Here is a 14,230-nt window from a genome sequence, read left to right as displayed (position 1 = left end):
TTACTCGGCGTGAGTACATAGCTCTGGGACTCGCTTCGCTAGAATATACTGGGTGCTGCTCCGAGAACGGAAAATTAAAGATGGCGGAGACAGGTCAAGGTAAGAAAGTACAACAGACAGCAGTACATGGCTGGAGGTTAAAAGGAACAATGATCTCTGCTGCTAACTGAAGTTCAATTAAAGTCGATAGCATTCGAGAGAAACGATCGTTACAAATTGAGTTCACTAAAGTTGTAATGAACGATTCGATTTTAATTATTGTGTTGATTAGGTGTCGTGGTATTTGTTTGTTACGAAAGTCACGAGATAATTCTCCGAAATTAAAGCGTAAGTTCAGAGGTTTTGACTGTCGTCTTCAAAAACAACTAAGCCACTAGTTACTGCTCTAAAAAGCGACCGTAACTGAATTCGGTGACGTTTAAAGAACGACACAAGATCATGCAGATTTCATGGATAACATCAAAAACCGTCAAGTACATCTAAATAACGGGATCTACTACAATCGATGTACTGATTTGCTTCGATGCATAGCTCAGGCTAAAACATGGTTACCGTATATCAAATTACATTTGATATATGAATGGTGACAAGTTTTACCGCAAGGTAGTAATAAAAATACCTGATAGGATACGTAAAAACACAGAGATAAAATGTACGTAGCCAGGGAAGTTCCACATTGCCCACAACAGCCAAAAGAGACGTGTCATTTAATTGATCTTTAGTGGTGCCATTTGCCAGCAATGAGGCGACATTTTTCCGAGGCTTTTTCTGACAACCCGAAGTCACGCAATACTTAAATCAGCAGTCAAGCAATGGAAACAATTCGCACATGGCAACATATCTGCAAGCGAAAAGCTAATCCAAAGACAAAAACATCCGGAATGAACAAAGAGCACGACAAAAGATCACCAATCAAACACTGACGCGTACACCTAGGCTGACATGTCAGGGGTTCACAACAAACAATAGGGGGTATAAGTAAACTCTAACAAAATCTCTTTGCGCAGTACTGTCTGCAAATAAAGCTCGTCCTCAAAATTAAGAAAATCATCCAAAAATGTCCCGAAAGTCAATCTGTTGTGCTCTGCAGTTTGTCCCGATACAAACGTGAACAATCTCAAAAGCCACAACGCTATGGAAATTCAGTTTCTGACATAAGCCTGCATTCGACCACCCCCTCCCCTCCCCCTGTCTAAAACAATCAACGACTTAAGTCACTTCCCACGTGCTTAGCGTTCTGAACATCATCATACGCACGGTACTTCATCTTGTCGGTGAACCGGTCCCTGTAAGTGACATTAAAAACTTAAGCAACAGGTAAGGTTTTCTATTTTGAATGCCGGCAAATAAGTAATCAAGACGAGCTGAGATATGGTACGTCTTACAACAATGAGTTATTAACTCTGGCAAGGGCCAACGATTACATCGCATGCACGTCTTTTAAGTCGCGTGTCTTATTCACTTGCACAACAGCTTAAAATTGCTACTCTAAACAATACGTGTTAATTCGCTAACACATACCTAAACAAAACTTAGCTGCACCTGCTGGCTGTGTCATTTAGTAAGTAAGAGACCTGCATTTAACTGGCTAATAGGTGTTCGTAAGCGAACAAACTTGCTGTACACATTTTATTCACAGTAAATACGACGTGAAAACCCGAAGCCGTTGAATTACAGTTGTAAGAAGCATTAGTTGTATTTTCATCACTTAGGATCTTTTATCCATCGTGATTACTACACTGGAAAGAGTCAAAAGCGCGTTACGAAAACGAACACATAACGGGTTTCACTGAATCTCTAATCGCTTCTAAAGAACAATCAGATTAAAGTTATAGACACACCCTTCGAATCGCTTATTTGATTCTGTCTTATCCACGCACGTCGTGTCTAACATGTGTTGTAACTTTTCCAGGACAATACCAACAGCAATGGAACCTACACGATAAAGAGTTGTAAGTATAATTCGCACTTAACTTGTGTTCTGTAATTTACAAGTACACGGTGGTATACGAAAGTTGTTGTGTCGATTCACAAGTAGCTTCCTTCCATACTCACTACCGCGAATGCCTTCATGGTTGATGCCCCGTGATTGGAGAAATGAGACAGCTATCTCTTCCCGTACTTCAAGTCTATCTCTCTCGTTCACTGTGCTCATTTGTAATTTCAGTAAGAACTTACATTATTTTGTGAGTTTGTCCATATAAGGTAAAGTACATGTATAGAAATGGATTTACGACCAAGCATCTAAATAATACTTATTCTTTGTGATATGTTTACAATTCGTGAAAATATTTACGATCATTTTTTACGTCCTCACCAGTGATTTCCCCAAAACACACTGCCACATGCCAGCGGCACTTATTTTAAAAAAGTCAGACAATCACAAACTTCTCAAAACTATTTGGAAAACAAAGCCAATTTCTGTACCCACCTGTTGCAGCTGCCGAGTACATGTGTGTGTTTCTATATCAGTTGTAATTTAAGTTATGATACATGCAGCTAAGTGATATTATTTTTATTGCTCTTCGCTATTCGCATCCAAACGCTTCCACACTTAATTCCGCGATCAAGATTACATACTTGTAAGAGAAATTACAATGAAATTCATTTAACGTAAGAAACAAACGTAGAAATCCTTGCTATGTGCACTAAACATTGTATTCATGTTATTATAATCAGACACTGTTTTTAAAAAGGAACACATTCAAAAATCCCCACGATTGTTAATTAAGATGTGCTTTCTTTTTCGGCTAATTTTGTCGAACCAATTTCATTTCAGAGACCAGACATTCCTCCTGGGTAAGTTAACATCAGTTGTGTTGCATTTCTATTTAACTCCACAGTCTGTATCACAAGGTACTTTGTTTGATGAGGTTTTCACCTTGTCCCTTTTCATTATTTAAGTGTCCATTATCAGCTCATTTATTTTAAGCTACTACTTGATACTAAGGCAGTTATGTGCAAAACCACATAGAAGGTATATATATAACTGAGCTTTATTACCATGAACTTGCACAAACGCAATTACTTACAATGCAAGTTCAGGTCTCAGGACTGGGAGCGTTATACTGTCAAGACAATTTACTGTGCCTCTCCCCATTTATCCATTCTGAAGTATAAAGGGGAACCAGTAGATGAGTTTTAGGGGTTTTCTTTTATGCCTATGGTCGTATTTCCAAGAGACCGTCACCGTGTCAGTGGAACAAACATTTGGTTCCACAAGTTAACCAATTTCTGGCACCCAAGATTAAGGATGACAAACAAACTTCACCCTCGTCAGTTGATATACCATAAAAATTTGATTGAGCTGTCTTGATAGCTCAAGGAAAGGTGCATGCTTGCTGGAGATTAGGAGTTTATTTGAGACATATTAACTGTCAAAGTGATTAACGAGTGAATGTCTGAAATACGTCACAAATGTTGATTGTGCTGTTACCTACCCTGTGACCAGTCAGAAACCACATACAAAGAATCGTTATCCATCAGTCATGGAACAACACTGGATCTAGTTTTGTTTCACCCTCAGTCTTATTTACACGAATTTAAATAATTGCTATTCCTTCCTATTTGACAGCTACATGCACTACGCCAACGAATCATGGTAATCTCTTATGTGAACCTCAGATTTTTTTAATATTAATCTTTAAGATGCTTGTAACTAAATATAATATATTTCAGATCTACTTACTTTGCTTTATTCTGTGATGTTCTGCTAGGCCTAATAGAGATGAGATGCCCCTATTGGAAGCCATATCACAATTTCCAATAACAAACCTGGAGGTAAAGATAATTTTATTGGTTATATGATTTTTTCCTGATCATATCAGTAACAAAGTTCTTTGTTTTGATTAGGTCTCCACACACCTATTTGTTACATTAAGTGGAACACAATCAAGTTACTGAAGTGTGTGTCTAATCACAGCTGTCCAATTTAAACTTTTTACATTGGATATTTACACTGTTTTGCCTGCATTTTTTTTTTCTGATGGGTTGATGTAATAGTGAAGAAGTAGAACGCCTTTTCCCTCTCCCCAGCCCACTCCCTACTCCCTACTTTTTTGCCCCATTTCTCAACCTTACTCACCCCCTAATACATCTGCCACGCAGGCTACCATAAATGCTTAAATAATTTTATTCAACCAACTAAGGAACTGCTATTACTTTATGTACAATAACTGAAGATAAGTAGTTATTGTACTAGTAAACCACATGAAAATTTCATAAAAAATAACCAATAGATCACCCATTTCTATAGTTTTCTTATTATTATTTATTGACCAGTTTTGTAAATAAATCAACCAGGATATGCTGAAAGAACACTTTTCATGTGTTCTTTCAACACCCTGTCCCATGGGATGGGGTGGCTGGTTGATTTATTCTTTTGATGGTGAAATTTGCAAAAACAAAACAAAACAAACAAAAAGAAGCAGAAGTTTGACTGTTTGATTTTTGTATACTTTTGAACACCCTATGTGTGCATGCTATATTACATGTACATTGACATGATAGTATTGAGTCATTTCATTTGTGAAGGCAGGAGTTCAGCTACTGCCTACAAAAATATTCATAGTGATGTGTTCAGAGGCTAGGGTGGATGTTGATTGCATTCAGTGAGTGGCTTGCATGCACAAAATACATGGTCAATTTCTGGCTGTAAATTAAAGGCCCTCACATAATGTGTGTGCATGTCTCTCTACACATTACATCACAAGCCAGAGAAAATTTTACGTGCAGACTGTTAGCAGAACTGAAAACTGCTACCTTTCCTCTGATCCTCAAGAGAAAAAGGACCCTATCCCTACCTTCGTGAGGTTTCGACCAGACCTGTATTTCTAGTAGCAATTAGACTGAAAGGAGTACAATTCAGGAATAGGGCAAGTTATTTCAAAAAAAGGTAATGCACAGAGTCATTTGTGCGAGGCATGGTGGTCTATTGAATGGTTAGTGCCTTGATGGGCCACTAGCCTCGAATGCCTTTAAACAGTAATTTGAAGCTACAAGCAAAAAACACACCAGTTTAGCCGGTCAACTTGACCAGCAACTATCCAAAAAAATATTTTGAGCCCTGATATTAATTTAATTTTTTTGACTACATGCCATTTCATAAACTCAAGCACCCTATAAATAATTTACAATTATTAAATGTGTGCATGTTAAAATCATTTAATGATATTTAGCTTTCCTTTTGTAACAATGTTTGGCTCACAACAGACTTAACTGAGTACTGTAGATTTTTTGAAAAAAGTAATTGTCAGTTCTCATTCCCTATTAATATTACAGGTGCTGGATGAAAGACTTGAAGATGATGAAAGGTGAGCTTTTTGTAGTTAAATAATTAAATTGCCTTAAATTCTCTATTATCTAATTATTTCTACTGATATACAGACAAATTGCACTAACAATTCTTAGACACAAACAAAGACACTATTACATTTTATAATTTTAAGACTGAAGAAGCTTTGATCCCCCATATTTCAGTGTTTTGTACATGTACAGTACATGTATATCAATCAGACGCAAAGTCAGCAGGACTACATTAGGATTTTACTTCAGTAAGAACAAAATTATCCAACTATTATTTGAATGCTCAATTTCACAGTAAATATATAGTTTAAGGGATACCTGTGATAAAATCCAGATGGGTTATATATTTTAAACTGGAGACACCCCTTAAAATATATGCTTGCCAATATGATAATTTTCAGGGCACCTGATGGGCTCATTTGCTGTGTTATGTTTCTTGTTTTCTTTTTAAGGTGCATCGTAGACGTCTGGAGAAAGATGATGAAAATAAGGGGATTTCTAACAGAATTGGACTGGGTCTTGTCCCCCTCGGTAAGTAACTATTGGAATTCAATACAGTTGAAACCTCTGTGCAGGCTCCTCATACAACCAAACACCTGAGCCATAAGTAATTTAAACTATTGGTAATAGTTACGTTTACGTTGCCAACATTTTTCCAGTTGAATAGCTATGATTTGACTGCAACCACTATAAGCTGACTATTAGATAATGCTAATCTTGCTTATATTAGCAATAAAACATATGTATTTGTGTTACAAAGATTTGAATTATAAGTGCTTTTTCAAAAAAGCTATGTCTTTACCATAGTTTAAAGAACAGATATGATGTCAGATCATGTGTATGCCCCCTCAAGCAGATCATTTACAACTGGCTAATTAAATTACAATGATGGAATATTTACAATCATGAAAAATTTCAAAAGATCCACTAAAATGCTTTTTTTCCCATAATTTAATTTGACCTCTGGTAATTGTAGCCGAATACTCTGCCTGGTAATATTATTTTTGTTGCGGGCTACATGAGGGGACGCAGGCGGTGTCAACTGTAAGTACTTCAGAGGAATGCTAGGATATTATCCTAGCATTCCTAACATACCTCACACCAGGTTCCTCCGCTTGAGCCGCGAAAGGTGTCATAATCTGTTTCGCTGTCAAAAGCATTATTTAATCTAATGAAGACCAGAAAAAGATGATCATAATACCGTCGACTAATAATTTTGTGATGTTGTGATAACAGCGCGCTGTGATTTCGAGTTTTTAAAATGTTGTCGATGTACCTCGGCCGGCAAAATCGGAGAAACAAGGAACCAGTTTTAAAGATAATTATTGAAGAAAGCGTGAAAATAAACAAATTTTTAAACTAACAACGAAAATGCACAGCACATTTTATAATACCGGGGAGGCTGTAAATAAAATACAGCCGGACTGCTGTATCGGTACATGTTGTTCTATTTCCTGTTCGAGCCTATCAAAAAACTATGGAATTTTCGAACTGACGAGCGCATATTATAGCCGCAAGTAACTTACCAAACTGAGCATGAATTAGCTGCATAATGAGCGGCCGACAATAATAGAAAGGAATTTTCCTATGATTTTTTTTAAGGCCAAAGCAGTTTAATTCTTGAACTGCGACAGTAGCGGCCTTTTGCGTACTTGACTCGTACTGGTAACAGGCCCGTAAAATCACGAAACTGAATCTTAAAGCTGTATCGAAGCAAAGCCTTCAGAAAAAAACGCATCCAATGGAAAACAATGCTAAATAACGCCGCACTGTTTCCATTTTCAGCATTTTGTACAATGTACAAGTGTTGCGGCAAGCATATGTGTGCAGCCGTCTTCAATAGAAACATGCACATAAAATTATTTTTTGCAGTTTTTCCATGACGCTGCACCACCTAACAGAAAAAAAAAACACGTTTCCAGCTAATGATTAGTTACTCTTGACTATGTATTCCATTAGGAGAACAGACTTAAGTATATATTGTGGCTCGATGATAAGTATCTCCGTGTTGCGGTCTAAACTATATGACCCACCAGTTGAAGGAAAGAACATTGACGCAATTTTAAAGCGTAGAAGTATTAGAATTGCAGGTTACATCGGACTGTATGAGGCGTGCCGCCCGCCAGCTCCGATGAAGAAAATATTAAAGGGCAGTGCAGTATTAGAATTGCAGGTTACATCGGACTGTATGAGGCGCACCGCCCGCCAGCTCCGATGGAAAAATAGAATTGAGCAGAATTAGAATTGCAGGTTACATCGGACTGTGCGAGGCGCGCCGCCCGCCAGCTCCGATGGAGAAAATAGAATTGAGAAGAATTAGAATTGCAGGTTACATCGGACTGTATGAGGCGCGCCGCCCGCCAGTTCCGATGGAGAAAATAGAATTGAGCAGAATTAGAATTACAGGTTACATCGGACTGTATGAGGCGCGCCGCCCACCAGCTCCGATGAAAAAAATAGAATTGAGCAGAATTAGAATTGCAGGTTACATCGGACTGTATGAGGCGCGCCGCCCGCCAGCTCCGATGGAGAAAATAGAATTGAGCAGAATTAGAATTGCAGGTTACATCGGACTGTATGAGGCGCGCCGCCCACCAGCTCCGATGAAAAAAATAGAATTGAGCAGAATTAGAATTGCAGGTTACATCGGACTGTATGAGGCGCGCCGCCCGCCAGCTCCGATGGAGAAAATAGAATTGAGCAGAATTAGAATTGCAGGTTACATCGGACTGTATGAGGCGCGCCGCCCGCCAGCTCCGATGGAGAAAATAGAATTGAGCAGAATTAGAATTGCAGGTTACATCGGACTGTATGAGGCGCGCCACCCGCCAGCTCCGATGGAAAATATAGAATTGAGCAGAATTAGAATTGCAGGTTACATCGGACTGTATGAGGCGCGCCGCCCGCCAGCTCCGATGGAGAAAACAGAATTGAGCAGAATTAGAATTGCAGGTTACATCGGACTGTATGAGGCGCGCCGCCCGCCAGCTCCGATGGAAAAAATAGAATTGAGCAGAATTAGAATTGCAGGTTACATCGGACTGTATGAGGCGCGCCGCCCGCCAACTCCGATGGAGAAAATAGAATTGAGCAGAATTAGAATTGCAGGTTACATTGCTAATACTCTTGTACTGGTCAGTTTTAAAATTAATCTTACTTCGACGATACGGCTGTATATTTTAGAGAACGAATAGAAAACGAATGTAGCGAAACATAATGTATCGCAAATAAAATGAGCCCGCTCAAATCTGTGTTTTTGTAACTAGAGTCTGACCAAATGTTACAACAAGATGGAATCTTCAATATACTGACCATGACCTAAAAATAGTAATGTTTAATGGATTGACTTACCTGGCGACCTCCTTATTAATGATCCATGGCGTGTTAGCCTGGGCCATGATTATATTTAAAGCGTTTCTTGTGTATGACTGAAAAACTGAACTAAAACAAACACAACATTTCAAAGGATAGCGTGCAGTTGAGCTCTTGCCTTAGTGCTGCAGAACGAGTGTCCGTGCAACCAACAATTAATTTTCACGGCACAACTGAAAGGTACGAACCATTTGCAATATGTCGTAACATATTTAGGATTTTTAACGACTTTCTGCGTGGAAGGCGCCAGCGTCACCGCAACTCGCACGCGGCTGCAAACTCACCGTAATTTTCACTTTGTAAATCCACATGAATGATCGATCGATAGAACATAGAAATGATCATCTTGCATAAGGCGAAAACAACTTAAATCTTAAAAGGTCGAAACGTTTACGCGACATCAAAGTATCTAGAAATCATTCCTTGTCAGATGAGCTTCTTCTGTCTTTCCCCAATTGCTGCCAAAGCAGAATTCGCCGCGAACATTATAATTTATTCTGCCGCCAGAATGGAAATTGATCCATGTAATATAACACAACTGACGAGAAGATAACTCAAATGCTGCTGACAGATTATAACACTTTCGGTAACCGCGAACTAATCCTCTTAAGAAATCAGGAACTTACAGTTGACGCCGCTTGCGTCCCCTCATGATCTTGATATAAAACTAAACAAACCTTGGAACTTATAGGAATGGAGACAAAGAAATACAAGTTTGGTCTTAAATTGTTGGAATGCCTGCTTGAGAGAGTTGACCAGTGTAAATGTTCCATTGCATCGGAGGAGCATGCGCAACCAAGCAGAGGCGGGCGGAGCGTTTTGGAATGTGGGGAGGCTAAGACTGTCCCAAAAATACTCAGCAGGTTTACATGTTTGGAGCAACTTTTTTTCCATTCTATCAACTTTTTGTTTTCTGAGCAGTTTCAGGGCCGAAGATTTTGAAAAATTCTATGATTAATGTTCGAAGCCGGCCATACGAGCGTTTCCGATCATTATTAGAACTTTTCTGAAGGTAAGCGAAGTTTCCTAAAGACTTCCAAGGAAGTTTCGAAGATGCTTGAACTCACTCACAAGATGAAATATCTTGTCAAACCAATTTTACACTGCACTTGCGATATTTTTCGGCACCAAAACGTGGGACGGGGCTCCCCCTGCTCTGCCGCCTTATACATGTATGGCGTGATTATCTGGGCAGATCTGTTTTGAAGGTGCCTTGAAATTTAGCTTTTGTGTGCATTTGAGCACACTTTGACAAACTTAACAATGTAAGCTATATTTGGAGAAATGTACATGCCTATGGTCCAGGTTTTAATTTTTGAGTGATTCCGAGATTAAAAATTTTTAAGACTTGCATTTATGTAGATCTGACTTGCGAGTTAGTGAGCACAAGAAAAGCTCACAGTTATAGCAGACACTTTGATTCATTGCAATTTTCGTTTCACTTCCGGTATTGAACATGTCTTCAATTAAATTTAGACAGAAGTTAATGGTTTATTTAAGTGTTAGTTTTTAGTTAAGTTTGAAAAACTGAGCATTTTTTTGTACCAGTTTGACATTAGAAGACTGTTTCAGGACAACTTCCCTGGCACTCACAATTGCACTCGTTAAATCACAGTTGTTGTATTCTTCAAGGCGAAACAACTCTCAATTAACACACTTTAATGCAGATAAGACTAAACTAGAACTGACGTGAAAATTTACATACACGCGGTCTTATAATTACATGAATGCGAATATTAATTAGTTCAGGCTCTGAGTTATCCCAATTTATTCTAGTAAGGCAAATTTCAGAAAAGTCAGAAAAGACAGGCGACGAAGCTAACCGAAAATTATTTTGAGCCCTGCAAGCCATTCTGATTGTAGCCTAAATCTAACACAGTGGTTAGCCTAAAAACAGTAGAATTTGGCAGCACTCTGGTAAGCCTACAGTTAGCTTTAATGGCCCACCTTCACCCAAAAGGCCTTGCACACTGCGTTTGCTGTTTATGAATTTCATGCTGCACGAAATTGTTTCTGCATGAGCAGTTTTTTTTTTCAAAATCCGTTTCCTTCGAAGTCATCTTGTCCAGAATCATCCATAAGCATGCAGGAATTTATTCTTCAATTTTCAGGCTGTTGTTTTCTGGAATTATTTCATGACTGTGTCAGCCACATCATTTTTATCGCTCTTACTTCGTCCAATATATGTTTCCTGCAAAATGATACCTCGCAGTAATGTATGCTGTACACTTGTCTGAAGAAAATATTGTCAGTATTCGTCTCAGAGGTGCTTGTGTTATGAATCAAAGAAATGGAGATTTGACAAATCTCCTGTAATGATGTTGTTTGAATTCCTGATTGTCATTGTCTTGGATGTGGGATCTTGGCAAGTAAGTTCGACGTGATTTTATTTGTGAGATATAAACAGAGCAGCTCGCGACTGTGTAACAAATGAATGAGTTTGCAGGACTGTTTTCTTTTTCTTTCTTGTGTCTTTCATTGTACGATTGAATTAAAATATTTTTTTTTTTAGTTAGCCACAGATTCAGGTAAATTGATTAAAGATTAATACTCACATATTAATCTGGCTTTCAAAGGATAAAACTGTAATGTGCAGTTCCAGAAAATATCCATACCCACCCCATGGAAGATCATAGGAAATTCCAAGGGGGTAGGGGGTCTCAAAAGCCAAAATTTATAAAGGAAAGTATGGGCCTTAACTGGAATTTACAGAGGAGTGGGGGGATTGACATATGCAGCTAGCCGATATACATTTTTAAATTTTTAATTTTTAACTCTTAACTGCAATTTTTATCTTTCACCTACTTTTATGATAAAATTTTATATTCTATTGTAATTTATTGATTTATTTATTTATTAATGTATGTAGTACGATTCTTCAGTTTTTCTTCTTCTTAGAATTTAAGTGTAAATATTTTAACTTTAAATAGCTTAGATATATAATAATGTAAATAGTGTCCACAATTAGTTTTTTTAAGCTAAATACTTCAGACACTTTAATAAAGTATTTCATTCATTTCATATTTCATTTAAACCAAAAAGCCTTCCGTGGGAGGGATATGGATATTTTCTGGAACAACACAATGCATAAGTCACTGGACAAGTACTATTTTGCACGCAATAATCTATGAGTTGCTATCGAGTCGTATACGTTGTTTATTTCCCTTCAAACTAACCTCTATAATGACTATGAAGGACTTCAAAATCACTGTTTCCTTATTCCTTATATGCAAAACAATTGAATGTCGAAGAAAATGTTGGAGTCTTCTGCCTAGTCGCTTGCTGACGATTACAGACGCAAACAAACTAACTTTTTGAACTTCTCGCTTTCTATGTCATTGAAACTTTCACATGGCGAACATCAGTAAATTCCAAAGTTTCATGGAAGCCTGAAGATTTGTAAATTGAGGCCGTAGATTGGGGCAACGTCACAAAGTAAATTGCTGAGTTGGCTGCTCCGATTTGGTTTGAATATACATGGCGATTTTCTCGCTCTTTGCAAGAAGAACAATCAAGCCGTTTGAAAACAATAACAAACAATCGCAAGGCCGTTTGGGTGAAGGTGGGCCTTAAAGGTAACTTGTGGTTAGTCTTTATATTGGCCAATTAAGCGATTTTTTTTATTTTTTGGCTTACATGACTCACCAACAACCTGGCATTGCTTGCTGGCCTTATTTAGTCTAATTAGCACTTCAGTTAGCCTAATATGCACTCTGGTTAGTTTGAGAATGGTTTAAGCTTTCATTTGTAGGTAAGGTTGACACCATATATATTTTTTGTTATGTTATATAAAGTTGCACACTGGTTCGCCTGGCTCACACGGCTTGCTGGCTCGCACTGTGTTACTGCTCATTTAATATCCATGATGTAACACTTTTTTCTTCTGATGAGGCCATTAATAAAATGCAACTTTCTTTTTTAAAACAGGTTGCTAAAGAACTGTAATGCCTCTATCAAGAGTGTGTATATTAATTAGCATAATAACAATGTTATTTTGCAATCAATCAATCAATTGCACATGTATGTATTTACATAGATAATTTCATAACAAGTGAAACAAAAAAGGTTTTTATATAGTTGTGTTCATGCTGCATGGTACAGTGTACAAATTAATGCTGCATGTTAATATTAATATGCATAAAAGAAGACACTGTTTTTGTAAAGTCAGTATACCCAAACAGAGGCATCAATTCCTGTTTTGTAATAAACAAGTCTAGAAAATAGGAAACAAATGTAAAACATTCTAGTGTACTCTTTTGTTAGCTTACTAGGAACCAGCTGGAATTAAAGTAAACTTAATAAAAAAAAAATTGTACCAAGGACAAACATTTATTGGTCTCTTAAAGCATAAGCACAAGCATAAGCATATAGCACATATGAAGAAAGGACACCTGAGGGGTGGATTTAGGACAGGGGATGGATGGGGTGGCTATCCCACCCCTATGCTTGTCAAATAAGATCAAAATGTCGAAAGGTGACATTTGTGTGGCAAGTTGCCATATTTATGTTCAAATTATAATTTATATACATGTCCAAAATTTCAAAATATATCTTAAATGCAATATTATATGACCAAAACATCAATATTTATATCCAAATGCTGAATCCAGTATATATAGCATCGCTAATCCATCTAAGCGCGAACATGTGCTGCCAAAAAAAGATCTACCGGTAACTGGGTATTAAACATGGCATCATTGTTTGTCAAACATTGAAGTTTAGCAGACCGTAACGCAAACTTTTGCAGGGTGTTCAATAGGCATCGGAGATCGGAGAATTCTTCTTCTACTACGTAGAATTCTCCTGCTAATGAAATTTCAAAGGCCTCTACCTACACTGTATTTTCTTATTAAGATGCGGGAACCTTTAAAAATCATTCTCCAGTTACTTTATACTATTCTCCTGCTATTACAATTCTTAATGAAAACCCTGCTTTTGCACTCAAAATGCTCACTATAAGTACTGAGTATGGGTGAAACTTTACACTATACAACTTCACATGCCTGCACAAATATTTGATACAGTTTCAATGAATAATTTGTGGATACACAAATCCTTGTAGTTAGTATTTCATGTAAGCCTCCAACAAATTGACCCCTATCCAGTGAGCATGACACTGAGGCTAAAAGTCCTAAAAACAACATGGCAGCCCAGTGGATTCCAAATGGAGTCAAACAAGGAGCAAAAAGTCACTTGTCCACCAATGCAGCTGCAAACATGAAACCCTGCTGACCTATGACCTCTAGACATTTGCCACAGTCTTATGGCTCTATTCTGTCCCTCAGAAACAAGTGAGAAGTGGAATAGGTATTATATTTGCACAAACATAAAGAAGGTATTAGTGGTGTAGGCCTGTCACCCCCATTTTACTATGAAACAGAATAGAGATAGATGGGTAAGATTACATCTGAATGGCTCTTCTTTTAAGATTGTACAGGAAGAATAGGAAGACTTAGGTACATTACAAAATAGCTGTATAGAAATCGTAAAATGGTGAATTTTTGGTCTAAAGTGATATTCTGCCGTGGATATTTCAACTAGTTGTAAAAGAATA

At 37.7% G+C, this 14,230-nt stretch overlaps 1 long non-coding RNA gene across 1 annotated transcript; it reads left to right on the top strand.

The window, feature by feature from the left end:
- Nucleotides 1-2,786: 2,786 nt before the first annotated feature.
- Nucleotides 2,787-12,992, top strand: LOC144631480 (uncharacterized). Its single transcript, XR_013566745.1, has 5 exons — nt 2,787-2,799; nt 3,717-3,780; nt 5,281-5,312; nt 5,757-5,835; nt 12,604-12,992. It is a non-coding gene; the product is annotated as an uncharacterized LOC144631480 (long non-coding RNA).
- The last annotated feature ends 1,238 nt before the right edge of the window (nt 12,993-14,230 follow it).

This window comes from Oculina patagonica, chromosome 12 (genome assembly GCF_052425735.1).
Source record: "Oculina patagonica isolate OP01 chromosome 12, crgOcupat, whole genome shotgun sequence".
NCBI classification, from domain to species: Eukaryota; Metazoa; Cnidaria; class Anthozoa; order Scleractinia; family Oculinidae; genus Oculina; species Oculina patagonica.
Note: the sequence above shows the minus strand (reverse complement) of the source record. Positions and strands in the feature narration are given on the sequence as shown.